General features: G+C 32.4%; 1 protein-coding gene across 7 annotated transcripts in view; it reads left to right on the forward strand.

The window, feature by feature from the left end:
• Positions 1-21,964, forward strand: part of LOC143912724 (uncharacterized) — a 168,478-nt gene that overhangs the window by 1,177 nt on the left and 145,337 nt on the right. The gene's annotated exons all lie outside the window — the stretch shown is intronic.

Below are 21,964 nucleotides of genomic sequence, written 5' to 3' on the forward strand. Positions count from 1 at the left end.
TTTTTTTCAATTTTAAACAATACGTTGCAATCAAGTGTGTGTGTGTGTGCAATTTGGCCATAAGTCAGTATGAGTGTGCGCCGTTTGATCTTGTTAGTGACAATATTCACAACGTGAAAATGTTTTTTTTTTATTTTATTTTATTTTATTTTATTTATTGAAAAATCAACAGACAACAGGATGTAGATATGTATGTATAAAAAACAAATAGTAAATATATAATATATGTAACATCCGAGTCCAATAACAGATTTTTACAAATATTATAAAAAAAATGAAAAAGATAAATATAAGGAAAACAAATGAAAAATAAAAGAATAAAGGCTATAACGTGACAAAATAGAACATTGCATAATTAAACTATAGTATTAAACTATTGGAAAAAGGTTATAAAATAGAATATAAGAAGAAATTGAAATTTACAAATATAAAACAAATGAAAAATGTAAATACAAAATAAACAAATGAAAAGGAAAATAATGAAAGCTATAACATGATTAAATAGCACATTACATAACTAAAATAAAGTATAAAAATATTGGAAAAAGGTTATAAAATAGAATAGGAGAAGAAATGAATCAATCGGTCAAGATTCTCTTGATGTTAGACCTGAATTGATGTAGGAAAATACCAAATAGATCAACCTCATTCAGCTCTCCGTTAAACATACGATAAACGCGCTGCAGATAAGAATATTTTTGGGAATTAGTATTGAAAGGATCAAGTGAAAAGAGTGCAACGTGTCTAGATCAGAATAAAATAATTTTAAATAATTACGTGTTAAAAGCGGGTCTACCTCACGGGTCGGAATGTGAAATTACCGAAAACGCAAATATCGGAAGGCAAAGATCGAAAATCGAAAGATCTTAAGTCGAACGATCAAAACAAAAGGGTTCATGGTAAACGGTACATACTCACTTAATTTGCGCGAGCAGGATACAACAGGAACAAAACGGGGATAAACCTCTTAATAATAATAATATTCGTAATTACGATTTTACCGACGCAAAAGTTTGAAGCGCCATTGTGTAGTCAAGGAAATTTGTTCGTTGGTAACCACGTTACCAGTTGGTTTATGACGACTTATTCGGCGAAAGTATTGGCAAATTAGTCGAATTTGGTTTCCATTTATCAGGAACAAATGCATCAACCGAAGGATTTTTTACTTTAATGAACAATATACATATAGTGCAGTGATAAAACAAAATTAAATGTTGAAACCTTAAAATGTTTGCTAATCACTTAGTATAATTTTAACCAGTCTAGTGTAGAATTTTATAAGAGCATTCAAGAAAGTGAATTCATCGTTTCACAAATGTGAGTCCACGATTCTTTAATCTTTGTTGTAAATAATTGAAGTATTTATAAATATGTTTTTGAAAGAAATGTCCTGGTTTTGAATATGGATAAAATGGTCACCTTACAATAAGTATACCGTGTATATAGTGATAGACCCGATGAAAATTCTATCGGGTGTATTTTAAGTTAAAAATACCTGCCTACCTATGTACATATAAAGAATATAAAACAACAATTGAAATAATTATGATTTAATTTTCAGTAGATGGCGCTAAATGCTCGTGGCACTATTTTCCAAGAGGAAATATTAGTAGCAAACAGTATAAGTATATGTATTGTGATTAGGACTGCTAGATTTATTGACATCGAAACCGGGACATTTAATTTCAACTATACCCCGTCCCCCCATATAACATCCGAAATCGTATTAATTAATTTGCTTGTAGGAATATTTTTTTACTATTCACATTTTACAAAAAAATTAGGCGCTGTGGCCTTTTAGTCTTATGAAATAAAAACAACATATGTATGTACATACATTGGTACAGATATTACAGGAATGATTAAAAAGCCTATAAAATGCGTAAAATTACACAAATTTAATTTAAGAGTCTTTTTTCGAGTTTATATTAGATGAAATTAATTAATCTTATTTGCCAAAGAAGATTGAAAAAAACCGTAATTCACTTATTTGTAAAAAGTAAAAGAAAATGTCCTATGTTATGTTTAATTTGAACCTGTTATAAAAATTAAAATTAAATTGCTGATAATGAGAAAAAAACGTTTGTAAAGATTTATTCATTTTTTTGTAGTTTCGCAACTGCGGGGGTAGGTATATAGGTATAGGAGGTAGGTAGGTAAGTATTAAGTAGTTATCTAAAACCGGGACATTTGGCTGTCCCGGTTTTAAGGACCGGAAAGGACCTTTCGGGACGCCGGAATCAGAGGTGTGAATCGGGGAAAATCCCGGAAAACCGGGACGTCTGGCAGCCCTTATTGTGGTCGGTTTTTCTTGATTAGTTATTATATTCGTATTAACTTTTACGAAATAATGAGTGCAAGTGTAAGATCTAATTAGGGTTTCCATAATTGCCAAGCATTGATACGGAACGTTTAAGTGCTAAATAAATAAAATATGAAAAAAGTGGTTTAAAGATAATAATGGTTTATTCTATCATAAAAAATCTAATCCTTTTTAGTCTAGTCATATTTTAAAGTTGATTTTACATTCTTAATTATATCATTTTCTTCTTTCACATAATTTTAAAATTGTAATGTTTAAAATTGTCTCCATTGATAACCTGTCTTTTTCGTCCGATCATTGAATTGATATTAGGAAAAATATTCTCTCATTTGCAGTCCACATTTGCATTGTGGACTGGAATGACAAATACGTATTCGCATACCTTTATTAGACACGGCTTCTGATTAAATAATTTGTATCTGCAAAATAGCCATATCTCTTCTATACTCAATTTCTTGGTTGCTTCGCAGTATTAGTTGGTATTATTTTTCTCTAAATAATCTTTTAGATATACAAATTGTTTGAATAGAATGTCAGCGTTGCCATTATCGATGTTTCTTACTTATGTAATAGTACGTTATATTTCTTCCCATTCAGGAACTTGGTTGAGAGTCAAACGCATTGAGTTTTCGGAATGATTGTGACCATTTCTCAATATATTCCACAGCAGACTGTCTCACGCAGAGTTTAGGGAGAAAACGGGACAAATAGTAATACGGGACTGAGTAGTGAAATACCGAGACAGTCCCGTATATACGGGACGTGTGGCAACCCTGAGGATCTCTCTTCTCGTAGGAAAGAAAAAGCCCTTAGCTTCATAGTCTGAATATATGTATGTAAAGCCGGGCCCTGATTATTATTAGCATCGGCTGGTACCCTCCTCTTGTCAGGCCTGGTTTTACCAATGATGACGTTGGATTGAACGCCAAAATTTTACACAAATTCCAATACACTAAGAAGTATGGAACGATTTTAAATATCTTGTTAATTTTCCCGACTTTTTCAATGTATCTCGTCGTCTAGTTTGCATGTATACAAAACACATATACGAATATGTTTTATATACATAGTTAATTACTTATTTTACGAGATAAACATTAACTATCAAAAAAATAATAGTAAGAATTGATTTTTAAACCATTTTTTATAATATTTCAAAGGTGTATTTATAGTTTAAAAATATGTGAATTATCACAATATATTACATACAAACTCCTGTTCAAGCAGACGAAAAGTCGAGGAAACGAGTCTCGGGATATTTCAAGTTGCTTAATTATTGTTATTAAATTAAAATTAATATAACATTTAATTGTAAAAGGTTGCTTTCTTTTTTCAAAAAATCATAATTTTCTTTGTCAATAATGAATATATCTAGATATATTCTCTAGTCTCTATACCTATACATTACTTATTTATTGTAATTTAATTTTAAAGGTAAATAAAGCATATTGCTTACTATTAATACTAAATTTTATAAGTTGGGCCTTTCTATTGTACAAACAAATATAAAGTTGCAATTGTTAATATATTACTTGGTTTCAAAGGGCAAAACCTTGTAGAATCTATTATATGTACATAGATGTGTAATTCTTACAAACAATTCATAAAACGTTCTGAGATAATAAGTATATACATACATATGCATGTACATAAGATATATTCAACGATAGGATACGATATATTCAACAAAAATATATGGAAGATCGTACATCAGGTCATCAGTCTATTAACGATATGTTTTATGGAAATCGGATCAGTAAATTAACACTTCAACAGTCCATCACAATTTTTGGGCGAATAGCGCGTTGCAAAATTCATTAAATACTCTCTTCTTAAAACGACAAACTACACATGTATAGTTTGACAATATGCGGTTTTTTATGATTCCTCAGAGCGAGCTGTTACATTTTTTTTTATTACTATGCCTCACGAAATATCGAATGTCTTGATGACAAGTTATTACAATGATAGATTAGACGTGGATCTGATATGGCGTGGCCTTTTCCAAGCTCAGACTAACAATTGTGACAATTCTTTTTAGACCATTCATTATCATTAGGGTTACCATATTTGTCCCTAATAAAAACCACTCACTCAAAACTATAATCAGAAAGTCTCTAGATTATGTCCCGCCTTTCTACAATTATGGTTTGAACGAAAATAATTCATTATTATTATTATATTATACACAGATGCTTTAAATTGACACTGTGACGTCTGTGCGAACCATCAACGTGATGTAAGTCACAGCGCATGCTCATTGTCGGTGTAACATCTGTAACAATCAGTGTAACGAAAGAACCGTTTTATGTGTATAGAAAATAGTGGCGTGCTGTGGAAATTTCTCTGTTTCTATCGCACAGTTTTACTTAGATGTGCGCGAGTAAGATACAAGAGCATGCTGTGACGTCATACAGTAAAGCTGTCCGATAGAAAGAAATAAATTTCCGCCGCATGCTACTACTACATATAACCATTCAAAATATAGCAATAAGAATGCACGCACTCAAATGAGTTGAGAATGGGTGGACTATTTTCAAATGACAAATTATTTATAACATTGTATAAAAGGGATATAAAACAGAGCATCGCAATGTGAGTGCCCTGGCCCTTTTTGTACCGCGGGCACCACTTCGATCTAACGCGTGCGAGTGAGATCACGTGTAAGGGATAAAACCGATGTTAGTTAAAGCTTTGTCACCTATGTATGTAGGGACTAGCTAGCGACTGCCGATGTAGTGCATATGTATGTATTTACGTAGCTAACAACTCTGCGAGTCGTAAACAATGTGTGCCGCGAATATCAAGAGGTTGCGTGACTCTGATAATAATGCAATATTTTTCATATTGATATTGATATGTATTTTTCTTCTTCGTTTTGCCGCTTCTTAAAATGTGCCGCCCTTATGCGCCGCCTTGCTTGTCTGTACCTACAGAACGTTCCTGTTCTCTCACATTGTTAAAGTATTCCAATTTAACTCTTTTTATTTTTTGACAGTCCATTCTAGTCTAATTTTCTATATCCGACATAACAAATCAAGGCCTAGAAACCACTTTTAGGACTAAATTTAGGGTATTCGAATTTGGATAGATAATATGTGTGTAGAACGAAAGGAAGTATACAAACATGTAAACGAGTATACATAAGGACTTTGTAACCAGTCTGTGCGTAAATTCGCATTTTATTTTCGAAAATGACGCGCGCTTCTCAGTGTTGCCACGTTTCCCATGCGAATATTTATTTGCGAACGCCCTACTTGCGAATGCCCACACTTTGCACGCGAACGCGCATTCGTAACAAAAAAAAAAATAATACACATACGCGCATAATATATGCGACTCGACCAAATTTAGGAACCGCGGAGGCGTGGCTCAATGAACCCTTTGGCATTGTTTAGAGCAGCGTTGGCAAAACTTTTCGGCCTCGTCAAAAGTTTACACAGAGCAACCGTTGATCAAATTTTCCAAAATGTCCACCTGAAACTATGTAACAAACAACCTTGGCTCTGAAAGTATGCCGTTCAGAAGACGCCTAGTCCTCGATATCTTCACGCAGGTAACTTTAATCGATGTGTTATGTTTGACAGGACAATAGTGCATCGTTCATTATTTTTTTTTAATTAGCGCCTTCTAGAGACTAGACTGAGCCATGCTGACTAGTTAAAAAAACGCGATCGTGATTATAATTACGTCATTAGGTCAATTATGATTATTTTTGAGTAGCGAGAGTCACGCAAATTCACCCCGTTTACGTATTTATCATCTTTATTAAACATATATATATATATATAATATACGCTAAAAGTTCATTTCCGTATGAATTATTTTCATATTTTACAGTCGAAGTGTATTTTTAGTTGTAATATATTCCAACTGGCATTTTAGGTAATTCATATTCGAATACAATTCAAATAGTAAATATCTCTGCAAGCGCCGATACACTTTCAACGATGTGATGTTTTTCCGACAGTTTTGATGTTTTTCCGAATGCTTTAGAATTCAACAATGCGTTGATATTTGCTGGGTATTACGAATAAAGGCAATCATTGTACCGTTTTACGATAACTCCAATAATGTGTTTAACACAAAAATGTAACTTTCCAACTCAATTTACAAGTCGAGTAACGTTTTCACGAAAACCTAACCTCTCCGTTTAACTTGGTACCAAATTATAGTTGAACTGTATTTTCAGTTGTAATATATTTTGGCCAGTTGGAATGTAATTCGTCTTATGAATCAACTTTCGTAGGTTAGACGGAATATATTCCAACTATTCAAAATATATTACAACTGAAAATACTTTTCAACTATAACGGTAGTTGGTACTAAGTTAGATGGAATATATTCCAACTAGTCAAAATATATTACAACTGGAAGACACACTTCACAGCAACATACATAAGTATGCATTATATTATATATACAAATTCTATATACAAATCATTATTGATCAGATGGTTATGTATGTACATATGTACATACATATATGAATACATGTGCCGCTACAATTTGATGATGACATCATCGAATTGATGCTATCGATTCATACTTTCGATAATATGTATCTAATTATACCAAAGTGTATTTACATCAGTATTAACATTTATTCTATAAGAATTTCTAGCTGATCTCAATGTTGAAAATATAAATCTAAGTGCATATTTATATCAACTCCTTTTACGCGTACATACTTTAATCAGTAATTATCTTTTCGGTATGATGGCATTGTTCTTATTAAAGGAAACCACATAAATTCAACGACGAGTCGTGATGTTATACAGAAGTGGTCGAGCTATTTCAATGGTGCACACAAGCTGCACACGATTAGTTTGAATAGAATTTTCTCGCACAAAATGGTGTTTAGTTGGGCCACTGCTGCTGCTGTTAAGAATTTTGGCACGGTTTGCTTTCGGTGCGGCGTATACTTATGTAGGGCATCGGAGGTCATTGCCTGTTTAGTTTGCGAAAATTTCTAACCTTCTCTCGCCACACCTCGGAAGAATGAAGATCGGAGCCGCTGGATGCATTCGCCGCGATAATGACGATTGTTAACGACGGCTTCGATGGATTCGACCATCATTTAGAGCGCGATATCGTCTTGAGAGTTTCTAGACGCAAATGTGCCATAAGGTCCGCCATTTGCCATTTTTTTTGCGCAAGTACGCGAAGAGTGAGCGTGACAATTTGAATTGTCCGGCCTTTTTTTCGTCCAACTGAGTTCTTAGCGAAACGAGACGTCATCTTTGAATGCGAAAGAGGAGGAACATCGCGAATGGCAAATTCACAGACCATTACGGTAATCGATTGTAATGTAACAATACGGACGAAAAAAAAGTAATACCCGGTGGAAACTTTCACGGTCACACACGATAACTGTTCAATGGCTGCTGCGCGCCAACAAACGTCGTCGTGTTCCATTGAAGAGCATCGAACTGGTTATCCGGATTAGTTATCCCGGAAACTATGTGAAATATGACGTTGTTGAATTCGCACGTGTCGCTTGTCTGCGAATGTTATCGAAGTTCGCCAACTACGAAGCAAATCATAGGTACTCTGTACATGTATGTAGGTACATGCCCACTTTTATTCCAACCCTGAGAGAACGATCTGTAACAATCCATGCATAATATGCACGTATTATATTTCCCATGAAAGAGTATGAGAAAGAGCAGGAGATCCTTCATTGTTTTAAATTGTTTATCTGAATAATTTAAAGAAAATTTTTCATAGTAAAAACGTTGCGTCTAATTTAAAATTTTGAACAAAAGACAAATTCTTTCTACTATTTGTTTCATTTGTTCATGAATGCAATTTATTTATTACTAGTGGTTTTACCCGGCTTCGCTCGGTATTTGTAAAATAAACTGATTAAACATCGCTAATCTAATAGTCAACATTTTATTAAATTTATTTGAATAATTTTATTTTATTTAAATTTATTTGAATATTCATTTGCTATGCATAGGGATGTGGCGTGATGACCGATCGTGTCGAGGGGATGCGGGGAAGTGAGGGGGGGGGTGTGGAGCGTCTGACATGTGCTGCTGATATTGAGCGAGTTGGAATGGGTGGCGTCAACGTCGCATGCACTGCGCGGGTGCGTGCACACATACACACATTCATTCGTCATTTCGACGCGGGTAGACGGGGAGCGTTTTAATACGCACGCGCGCTTATAAATCATTTTGCACTATATTTATATAACATATAAATTTATTATAATTCGTGTATCCAATTCCTTTCCGAAGCGACCCGTTGAAATTAACGGACAAAACACTAGTGTTCTATAAAATAATTCAGATTTTGAGTTTTTTTTTTAACATAGACATAAAAACAGTTTGCTTTAAAAATATATGCAAAAAATTAAATCTAGACACAGTTATTGAAGGCATCAAATTTGTTTATAGTATACGAAAACCGCCAAATCGCAGCAGGAAAAATACCTTTTACGACACTGGTAGTCGTAAACTTTAAACCAAAAAGAAGTAAAAAATAAACCGTTATGTCAGCCCGTGATGACACACGATCGTCGAAATATTGAAATGACTCAATTGTTGAAATGCGAAAAGCAGTTGATAAAAGTACATATGTACATACATATGTAAGTACATACGTGCACCAAAAACCGTGGCCGACGATTATTTTTGATTATGGTTGCTCGTCAAAACAATAGGACCCAACGGTGGACGATCATTGTCGCTTGCGACCTTGTCAACTTCCATATTTTTTTCTAATCGATCGACCTCAAAACTGCAAAATCGCACGCCAAATTCATATACACACACACAGACACTGGTTAGCCAAATTTTAGCTCGATTGCAATTCCAGATTGTGCACTAATTGACGTACGACTTTCTAAAACATCTTTCTGCGCGCTGAACACCCACACGTAATGATTCCGAATTGATGTGTATGTACTGAAATTTGCATTTTACCATCCATCAAACGACATTGGGATGTGTTACACAGGAGATATATCTACATACACTCATACATACATACGTACATACAAACTTGTTTTGAAGGGCGATATCCCTTAATTTTAACGCAGTATAAAATCATTACTCAGATAATACGGCTTGAATATGAAGTGCATCACAAAATTTTTAAGTGAATATCACAACTTAAATTCGGTCGTATTAAATTTTAATTGCTACCGTTAAATAAATACATATTTGTGCATTCCAAATGCATGTATTATATATATTTTTTTTCACTTTATTATAATATCATTTTATGCGACCCGTTTCATATCTGAGTATGTTTACTATAATTATGAGCTTATCACACTTTTTTGTTTTCATGTAAAATGTTGTAAATATGTATGTACAATTAATTGTACATAAATATTTATTAGGGAGTTCATTACCGGTAAATGACCTGAAAAATAGCTCAGTAAATTATTTTTACCGGTAAATCAAGAAAAAATATTCGCTGCGTTTTATTACATTCCTCCTTTATTTTATATTCCTTTATAACACTGTCGGAAAACAATGTGATTACATTTTGTTTTCTTTGCTGTTATTTTTTTAAACGACGAATAAAAAAATATATAATTTTTTGGTCCTTCATAAAATAATAATTTAAAAAGAATTCATTACCACTCATATCTTCTTTTGGGCAATATATCTTAGTATGTATATGTTACAGTGAAAGTATATTTCAAGTAAAAATGTATCAAACAATAAATTTACAACGTTTAACTCTATAAATTTAACCCTAAAAGCCCAATCTTAAATGAATAGGGCCAACCCTTACTTAACCTAACCTATCCTAACCCTTAAATAATACCAACGCTTACAATCTAATTTTAAATGAATAAAATCAAACCCTGAAAATGTAACTGGTTATGAAATCACTGAAACGTCAGTGAAAATATATTTTCATTTGAAATTTTATTTCACTGTGACATATAATAAATGACGTTTATTAGCGTTTGGTTAAATATAGTACAAAAAAGTAGTTAAGAAAAATCCGGTAATCTACCGGTAAACCACTTATTTGTAAAAAAAATATAGGATTACCGGTAAACGGTAAATTAAACTCCCTTATCTATGCAAAAATGTTCAAAATATGTGTCGCAATTTGGTTTCGCCAAACTAAGTTGCATACAATGACTATGCTGACCTTTTGTACTTCAATTTTAGGACGTGCTGAAAATTATCATGAGTGTAATTTCGTTTATTGATTTTGCGCAGAGAGATTTTTTCATGCGGGGCTTCAAGCCCACATACATAAGTAATAATCAATGATGATGGAGAAAATGTAATATTTTCGACACATGCAAATGTCGCCATTGGTAAACACACTCCTCGCGAATATGTACACAATGCAAAGATTACATTGGCTTCGTAAATATTTGGATTCTGGTTTTTTTTAGTCGTTCAGTTACATGGAGCTACATACATATTATGTAGATACTTTTGCACGAATCCATATTTCAGTAGGGCTTAATTTACATTTCAGGTGAAATTTTCCATTTTATTATATATCGCAATCGAAAGCGTTCCACAGGTGGTTGCCATTAGCGAACTTTTTGACTATGCACATATTTCATTTCAAATAAATGGGTTGTACCCGAAACGCGATGTCGTTCGCGAATTGGCCGTTTAATATCATAACCAGCTTTTAACCAATAGAATAGTCAATCATTCATAATGTATACAGGTAGGTGTCTTTCAAAAACAAACCTTAACCAGGTCAATAAACTTTAGAACTTGAATTTTGTGTGAATATTTTACACCGTCAAAAAATAAAAATCATGATATTATGAGTGTATTAATGGATTTATCATAAAAGCTCGTGATGCATTTAGCCAGTGATGTATAAATGTGATTTGACAAATATAAATATTTTTAAATTCCATGCCGTTCTATGTAATAGAGTACGATAACATCTTTTTGTATATTTTTGCTATTTTTTGTAAATTTTTTTGGTTGGATAATGTACATATAATATATGTAGCTTCATTTTGATGTCTTTTTTACACTGTAAGTACTCGTGATCAATAAGTAAATAAATAAGTAAACAGGATCATGTGATTTCGACATGATCCTGTTTATTTATTATTTGAATTTTTCTACCGCAATAATTCAAATGAAAAATCTTTATGCATTTATAATATCCATATCAAAATGTATTGCACTAACTGTGCGATGTCTTTAAGATACTGTAATAGATTGTTTTAAAAAAGTTTATATTGAAACGATATTTGCAAGTCATGACACTAAAAAATGTAATTGCGAAATTTCAATGGCAAATAAAAGGACTTTATTTCACAATTGAAAAATCACTATTGAAATAAGCCATTAGCAGCTTTTTTTAGTGATCAATTGCGAGTGCGCACGCAATGTAATAATTTCGCAATACGTATTATTAGCTCCATTATTATTATTAAAATCATGTTATTTATTCATATTTATAATTAACGAACGTGTGAACAGTTTCATATCTTCATAAACACTGTAAAAGCCTCGGTTTACACGAGAAACGGGGAGCACTTCGACCGCCATTGTAATCCGAGTCCAACAAAATTAAGATTAACATTCAACTCGATCAATGAAATGCTAGCAATCCTATTTTTTATGATTAACCAAGATTTCAATCGCTTCACAGTTCGATGACCACGTGTAAAATAAATCATTGCAAGCACGATTTTTCCCCTGAACATACATACTTAAGTTAAACAACCTTTATGTATATATATATATGTATGCATGTACATATGTATATAATTCACTGTCGCCATCTTGCAAACGTGGCGTCTTGTAAATTTAAATCTTGTTAAATTTAAAATATTCAAAGCATGCTACAACGAGACAGTTAACAAGATTTTATTTCAGCATAACTTTGTTTGGCGAATTCCCGACTATTTAAGATTTAACAAGGTTGCGGTTGCTTATCAATGCAACTAAATATTACAATTGGTTTATTTTGAGAATCGTGCCTGTTATGTATTTGCATTTGAATCACGTTATAACATACATAATAACTGCAAAATCACCGCATTATCTACGTACATATCATACATACACGAGAATTAATGACGAGCAGCTGCTGCCACTTTCGGCATGCAACGTTTGATAGTATCGCTTATTATTGACATGTTATAAAAAAACTGAACAGAGATGATGTCTAGCGATGTAATTTTTTTTTATTAATAACGACGCGATTGAACGTCAACTTCGAAAAATATATCCCTCTAATATTAAGTAACTTAGGGCTCCAAGTCGGAAAGTCTCACTGAAAGAAAGAAGGATAAAATTAGTACCCTTTGAACATGAGAAATTCTGATGAGTATACGGGAAAATTTCAAGTATTCTTGGTAGTTGAAAATGCAATAGACCAAATAATTTAAAATACGTAGAGAACGCGTATAAGGTAAGATACACATACATACATATGTATGTATGCAGTGGCGGACTGGGACTGAAATTAGTGCATGCCAGGAGTCAAAGGGGGCCCACCCAGGTATAAAAAATTTCCCCCCCCCCCCATATAACAAAATTTTCTTCTTTCCATCACGCTAAAAATCAAGGGTAAAAAAAATTTTTTTCAAAAATGGGAATAAACAAATTTAAGTACAAGAAAAATGGCAAAAGCAAAATAGATCCATAAATTACATTGTATATTTCTCATTAACCCTTGTCCTAGGTAAATAGAATGCATCATAAAAGAATGCGGCATAAAAGCGGCTTTTACTTTCGGTAGAAAACAATCGGGGACCTCATTTCAGCTTTTTCTTGGGGGGCGCAGGCAAAGATTGGTCAAATTGAATTTTTTTTCAAAAAATCTTTTTTGTATCGGAATAAAAATGGAAAATATTCTTTGCACACACCTTATTGAGTTATAAAATATGAAAAAAATAAGCTTATTTTTGATAAAATAATTATAAAAAAATATTATGTAAAGAGCGAAAAAAGCGCCGCAGGCGAAATTTTTTTTCTAAATATCTTCACATGGTCAACAAAAATTGACCATCAAACTGAGTCACTAAAAAACTATCAATTAACTTAATTTCTACCGACTGTCTTTTCACTTTATCTATGTACATACATACATACATATGTACGTAATACAATAGATAAAGTTTTGTTATCATGCGAAAATCGGGATTTTGGGGAGGGGGCCCCTATCCTATATTTCTATATATGTACATGGATGTGTCTAGATTACGAATAGATTTTATATTCGGAAACTGTTTAAAATTGTGTATTTAAATCTTACTATATCGTCGAAGTATAATCAAATGTTATTTTGAAAGTATGAAGTAAATTTAAATCGCTGGTTGATGATGAATCGTCCTATCAAAATTATTTTAAGCAATTCAGTTTATATTATTCACGGAAATTTGTTTACTCCCATTTTTATTTCAGTAGGTAATTACATAGGTATTGATATATACATAATATTGAGGTTAGAAATGGGCCCAGCAAAAGGGCCCACGCAAATGTTGAAACTTACATTTCGAGCCTAATAAAAAAAGTTAGCCGATCCTTGGGCTGTTAAAGCAAGGATCGGTTCATTAGTTGTTTGTGTATATCGTAAGAAATTTGTTTTGTTGAAATACCCAAACTTTAGGTCCCAAAGTGCAATATCCTATAAATTTTTACACACGTGAAATAGTTAAAAAGTTATTTAATTTTACTGAGGGCCCATATTTTCTAACAGATAGTGGGGCCCACATGCCATCGGGCATGTTCGCTTGTATGGCCAGTCCGCCACTGTATGTATGTACATATATTCTGTAGTCTCCGGAAAGGAATTCGATATCAGGGTTTGTATGTTATATTTAAGAGATGAAATGATTATATTTCGATGAAATGATTATATTTTATTAATCAATTCCATATCTTTAAAGCTTAAACTCAATCTATATATACACACATAACTTACAGCATGCTGGAGAATAATTTTATCGCGCGAAGAATTTCCAACTATACATACATATACCTATGTACATATATGTATGTACATATGTATGTATATTCTTCTTAATCGGTCAAAACTTTTCATAATCAATCCAAATAAACTTCAACAGGTGAATATTAGTGTTAATTTCTTATAAATAGTAAGAAAATCTATACTAATCTCGAAAAAGAGATATACATATGTATGTACATATGTATGTATGAAAAAAAAACTATTTTTTCGAAATATTTGCCGAGATAAATCGATTTGTTGGAGGCAAAGGACATTGCTTAAAATCCATGAAATTTTTTGCCTTAATGTTCTCTTAATATGATGAAAGTTTTCCACTAGGGCCATCGATGAAAATCCAAAATTCGCGTTTTTCGCTTCAGCCTAATGTACATAAATACATGCAGATTGCGTAAATATTTTTCTACGAATGATGTGATTGATTATCTTATCAATGGAAATCCCTAAATATAATAGAAAATAATTCAATCAAAAATAATATCTGCGAAAGAGATTTTTGAAATTACTTTGAAACTAATTGGGCAGCAACTGTAAGTTTTATCGCTTAAAATAGAATTTGTCTTCAAATATGATGCTATTTTTATAAAACGAATCAATGGAGAAAGGGGAGGGGGGGGGGAGGAGAATAGTTCTTCTATAATTTATCCGCTGTAGGAAGAGGCAGGTAAAACGTACATGCTATCTCTTTCAGCTCCTCTCAATCAATAGCATTTCGTATAGACAATAGAACATTGTACGTACGAAATGCTATTGGTCCAGATGGGGTGAAAATGACAGCATATACATACATACATATGTTTTACCCAAGTATTTTCCTACAGCGGATCGATTATAATAATAACCCTTCTTTTGGAAAAATTTACGCGGCTCTTTTCAGCCCTTGACTATTAAATATTGAGTACCGCAAGCTAAAAAATGACACTGATTTTTACTTCATCTACATATATTTTCATATGGCACTCAGCGCCAATGTACTTGAATATGCAGGCTGAAAAAAAGTCCGCCGCAGTTGTCCTGTAGCACCCGAAAAAGGTTAGAAAAGATAATCAGTCAATAGGCTATTGCAGATTAACATCTCAAAATGGCTTTAATTTGGGTGGCTTCGATTTGTGAACATAATTAAAGTTTTTAAAAATATGTGTTATTAGATTTATTATTAGACTATTCCATTAAATATTAGTTTTGATTGGAAATTGGAGCTCGAAAATGAGACATAGAAGTTATGAGATCGTATTGTGGTGGAACACGTGCATATACATATGTACATACTTACAAATGTAGTAGGTATGCAAGAAGATGTGTTTGTTTGTGATTAGAATAATTCATTAAATATTAGTTTTGGAAATTGAAGCTGAGCACATGAAATGAAAATGAGACATTGAAGTGATGGGATCGTACTGTGGTGGAACACGTACTACCATACATACTTACAAATGTAGTACATACATAGATATGCAAGTAGATGTGAGCGTTTGATATTGATAGTGATGGTGTTCTGTCAGGTTTTGTCAAGCTCGTGGCTGCATTTGTGCACGGCCAAGTGTCGAATATAAATTGGCGATTATCCCTGGGCGTATGCAAATGGCGAATTTTCTAGCGTGTCGTCCAGCCCAGAAGAATTCGTCTGTCCGAACTGGTCGCGTCCTTGATTGGCGCTTACGTAATGGCGCCGTGGACATTGCAGCGCGCGCTTGGGCTGCCGTTGCGTTGGTACACGTGCTCCAATGACGCGCTAGGGCTGCCACTACACCCCCGATTGACGTTTTGATCATTCCGCATTCATGCAACAACACTCTATGTCATCGTGATACTATTGCCAAATTTCGATTAAAACATTCGATTCCCAATCGATATAGTGAAAAAACTATATTTCGAGACGGGTTACTGTAAGACATAAATAATTTTGAATTAAGCTCAAAAACCTGATTAAAAATTCACTATTGCATCAGTCAGAGTCGATACTTTGTATTTTTCCTGTGTGTGCGTTGAATGTTAAGCCTCCTCCCCTTCTACCAAAACTAAATCTTAAAAACAAGCTTATTTATAAATAAAACGCCGCAGGCTAATTTTTTATTTAAATTTTGTATGAATTCATCGTAGTTTTTTATAAAAGATGCAGGAAAGAAATTCTCAGATGAATTTAAAAAAAAAACCTATTTTTCGATTCATTTAATTTCCCTTATCTACATACATATATCTAATATATAATTTCCAAAGAGATTTTGTAAGGTTTAATGTATGTAACTTTGGGTGGCAGAATTCGTGACGTTAAATTTAATAAAACAAATGAATATATTTAAATAAGTAAAACTATTCAAATAAATTTAATAAAATGTTTACTATTAGATTATCCATGTTTAAGCGGTTTATATAATATTACAAATACCGAGCGAAGCCGGGTAAAAACACTAGTATACAATATATAAAAGGCTTATTTCGTCACTGATTGTTTGACGATTGTTCGTCAAACAATCAGTGACGCCATTGATAGGTAATACGCATGCGCAAACGTATATTATTTGTTCTTTTGTTTTTGTAATTCTTTCAATGCCGCCAAATTGGACAGTACATGCATTCAAGTTCGCGGTCGCGTTTACGTCCCTTCAAAGATGAAATGGGTAGGAAAGGGGTAGTGGCATATTTAGCTCGGAGTGCGTGATCTTTTCACTTCACGGATTTTGAAAATTAACTTAAAATAAATTAAAGCACAAAGCCACTGGTTGTAAATAATCCGAATGGTCATATTAACAAATTACATTGGTTCCGGCTGGCTTTGCATACAGTATGTTTGCTTAAAGTCTTGTGGAAAATTAACATTTTTCCGGACAATGATTAGAAAAATCGGAATTTTTAATTTAGTTGCTGCAAGTCTATTAGGTATAATTATGCATTTTACTTATTTTTATTGAACAATATAGATAATTATTTGTTAAGGCTATTTAATATTTCAGACCGAATATACTCTTTTTGATCCCTGATCACATTTTAACGGTTTTTAGAAAATGAGTGCATTTCGTATGAAACTGATTCTAACTGCCAAAAAAACGAAAACGAAAAATTCAAATTTGTCATGGAATTTTTCCGCTTAGCTTATCTAAGTTAAGCAAATGTTAATAAATTTATTTCTTTACTACATAGCTGTATTACCCTGTTTCGCTTGGTATTTGAAATATAAACCGCTTAAACATGACTAATCTAATAGTAAAAATTTTATTAAATTTATTTGAATAGTTTTATTTTATATAAATTTATTTGAATACTCATTTGTTTTTTTTTATTAAATTGGCTGTCACGAACAAACAAACATATATAGTAAGTCTCATAAAAAATTATATATACACTCCCGGGGTCCGCGCCCCCTAGGGGGCGGAGCCCTAGGGCTTCGCCCTCGTCGCCTACTCCCCCGGCAAGAAAAGAATTATTTGTTCGATGACGTTGGAACAACAGACTGTCGACTATTAATTAAATTGACGAAAAATACGTTCATACATACATACGAACAAACTTTAGTGTTTTATATGTTAAATTCACACTAAGAAATATCTCATTACATTTAAACAAAGTGAAGGAACAAATAATATATACATACATATATCACCCGCAGGCTGTTAATTTTTATTTATGTATTTTATACATACATAAATATATTAAATTCGGATTTAAATTTATTCTATTGAACAAAATTGTTATTTCAGAATTCTTGAAATGTTTACTGTCTAGAATTTTCCACTTTAGAAAAATGATAATTTATTTCATGAAAGCGTGCAAAAGTAATGCGAGTGAAGTTTGGCAACATCTTGTCTGCTATTTACAATCTGCTGTAATAACTTTGTGATTTATATAACGGTGTGCACTTTTGCTCGCAATGTAAGCGCATACGATTTGACTAGCTTGAACAAATTCATAATTCTATACGCGATAGGGCTGAAGTGACAACCCTATTTTTTCCGGTCACGCCAAATATTTGAAAACTATTTAATTATTTTTTTCGCATTATTTTCATACTAATTTGGAAGGAAAATCTTCTATATTCATACATATATAATATAATCGACATGTTTTTATTTCACCACAATGTCAAAATAAAATTTTATAATGGTTAGGTAATATTCCAGACTCGCTCATTTTACGCTTTTCTATTTTTTTTTCAGGCTTCTTTTTTTCCTTTTGTACTTTTGTTGGGTATCTTTCTACTGCTGTGAAAAAACTGAAAGCGTGATTTGAAAGGGCTACTCAGCGAACGAGTAATAAAAAGTCACAAAGGCATACAAATATGTATGTATGTACATATATGCCTTTGCCCTGATATTACATACATAAATGAATTTAGAAACATATCAAACTAATCATAAAATATTGCAGACGTAACAGTTTCAAAGCAATCAATGCATGTTTAATATGAATTTAGACCGTTCAACCCACCGTCACTATAATTTGGCGGCCATTATTTCCACAATTAATGCATTACTTGGCTAATTCATTCACCTGATTTATCTATACGTATGTAATTCACAAGAAAAATGCACAAGAAATACATCATACATACATAGATTCATACAAGAGAGCGCAATTTATAACCGAATAATTACAACTCCCTGCACTATTATTTTAAATTGGATCGCCCTAAAAAACGAGCAGCGAATTAATTATAATCATTAAAATTTTTGCATGAGCAAATTCATATGTGAAATTGTGCAAATATGCATAATACTAGTGTGATTTTCAAAATGATATTTACTGTTATTTCACTACATATACAAGTATTATATCTACAATATATTATAATACACACCTCTCTAGGCTTAGTTAGGGTCACTGCACTGGACATTTTAAGGATGACACTCATGACATTTAAGTGGAAAATTTATGTTATTATGTTAATTTATGTTAAACGATTCAAAAATATTATTTAACAACAGTTTATAGAATGGGCTACGAAAAGTTTACATATTTTTTTCAGATTTAGCGCCGATATCGAACATACTTTTAACCACGTATTTATTTATGACTCTTGATATATATATAATATATACCCATACATACATACATATAATGCTTTTAAATTACAAGGAGCTTTCGCTCGTAAATATGTGTGAATCAAACGAGCTTTTTCAATGTTTGCTTTACTTATTCCACCTTTGTCGGCACTATTGCCAAATCATCATCATTATTCATTCATATTAGTACATAGTACATATGTAGGTATATTAAATAAAAGTTGACACGTACGGTAAATTAGGCGTTGAATTTTATCAATGAGAGTATAATATAATATTATTATAGCGTTTGTATGAAATCCGAGTAAATGAAAATTTGAATAATTCGCGTGCAAGTATTATCTTTTCGCATTATGTGCATATTATTCACGGTTATAATTAAAATAATCGGGCAGTTGAGCTTAAATATTACAATTATTATCAGACGTCATTAATTGAATCGTCATTTTTACATGCATACATAAACATATTTTTTATAACGACTTTCACAGTTTTCCCACAGTGAGTGCTCGTTGTTTCGACAGCGATTAACGTTATCTGAATGCAAGGTTGTGTTATTGTTGGCTTGGTTGATCGTTTCAGTTATAGCGAGCTCGCGTATTGAACTCGTGTGAATGTTCTCTGTGTTTTTGGTATCTTGCATAAATATTTAATGAAACGATGTTTGAATAAACGTTGGAGACCTCTGAAGTGGTCTCAAAAACAAAAAATACACAAGGGCCCTCTATTCGGTTTTGAATGTCGTCATCGACATATTAATTATGTTTATACACGGCTGACTTCCTGTTCGGATTATACTTTCCGTTGTGCAATTTAAAATCGTAATGGCAATTTTGACGCATTTTGAATGTGCAAACATGTTCCAATGTCAGCGAATTGCAATACGTGCAATTAAATGCAAACAATTGTGCAATCTTCACCGTATTGAATATAAAACATCTGTAAAACTTAACGGACTTTTTTTGCACTGGATTTTCAATATGAAATGGGACAAAAAGATACAGTTTTCGGTTGGACTCGATATAAAAATTCTTCGACTGTAACGCGCAGTTCTCGTTATGAAATTCAATCGGCATAATCTGCATCTGTGCCCATTTAAAATTTTGCTAAAATTAGGCGGAAAAAATCCATTTCGGTAATTAAGATACGCCAATAAAATATGGCGGCTATCCGCCAAATTAAAAGTATCACAATTGAGCTGTCAGTTTTAATGCGAATACTAAAACTACATATATACACATATCACATCACCATTTTGATTTATGGGTAGTTCATATGAAATTTACAACTTCGATAAAATAATAAATAAATAAATTGCATAATATGTACAGTGTTTTATCTCACGAAGGTGTACATACACATATCAATATGACTAATTGGGCAAGCTTTTAATGTATGGGAAATAAATACGTGTGCATTGAAACTTTATTAGTGACTCATAATTGTAAAAATATTAAATACTTATTTTATCATTTTGTATTTTACCAATATTCAACTTTACCAGTGCAAATCGTGAGATAAATTACGTCGTCGTGATATAAAAAAACACATTTCATTTATTAAAGCGACCCTCACTTTGTAGGTCAGATTATCTTGTATCTCATAAAGGTCTCATAGTCTAATTTTTGTCCTTTGATATGTATGTATTTTCGTACTCAAAACGTTGACGTACAACGTACATATGTAGGTGGAAAAGTCATCTTTCATTTGAAAAACATATGTTATATATATATATATATATATATATATATACGTATACATACTTTTTAATGCATTTTAATGTATGTATATATTCTTATATATGTACTATGTATATATACATACATATATTCTGAAGCAACAAGTGGCTAAAATTCACATTTCACGATTTAAAGTGTGATTCAAATCGCGTTTCCCAAAATGCATCTATGTATGTACATATATGCATAATTGGATCTTTTAAAATCCGCATGTTAAATAATTAAAAATGATAATCAGGAAAAAAAATGGCTTGCGACCACTAGACTAGAACAATCTATGAACAGTATCTATAAATCGCACAATTAAAATCGTGCGATTTAATTACAGACAAAGGGCTAAAATTAAATATCATAGAAAAGTTGCAATACATACATACATATGTATGTTAGCACCATAGAAGTGTAACTGTTTGCTAAACGTATGTGACCCAATTGACCCGCTATAAACGAGACAACAACGTCGAGATTAAAGTGTATCGGCATATAAAAAAAAAATCGCAAACGGCATCCGTTAGATGCCTCTTGGCAACTGTAATTACACGCGTTACTGTTCAGTTAATTTTGCCGGTTAAAAATCGATACCAAATAAAAATATTTGAAAAAAAAATCAGCTACCAATCGTGTCGAGTGGTTGGCAGCAATCAAAATATTATTTTCAATTAGTCACTGTTGATAAAATAGCACGTCTCGAGTTCGGGCTGATTAAATTAAAGCAAATCAAATGTGCAACGCTTCATATTTTGATATTTACAATCGAAATTGGAAAGAAAATTTCACATCTAATCGATATGTACATACATGCATACATATGCCTGCATAAATCTTTTTCGTATATAACTTATTTTGATTGACTAGTTTGTCGAAACATCTAGGTTTAGAGCTACTGGAATTTTCCGACACGATTATCTTACGATCGAAATAAAATTCTTATTAACTGAAAATTTCTCATTTTATGTGTCTCAGAA

Source organism: Arctopsyche grandis, chromosome 6 (genome assembly GCF_051622035.1).
Source record: "Arctopsyche grandis isolate Sample6627 chromosome 6, ASM5162203v2, whole genome shotgun sequence".
In the NCBI taxonomy this organism is placed as follows: Eukaryota; Metazoa; Arthropoda; class Insecta; order Trichoptera; family Hydropsychidae; genus Arctopsyche; species Arctopsyche grandis.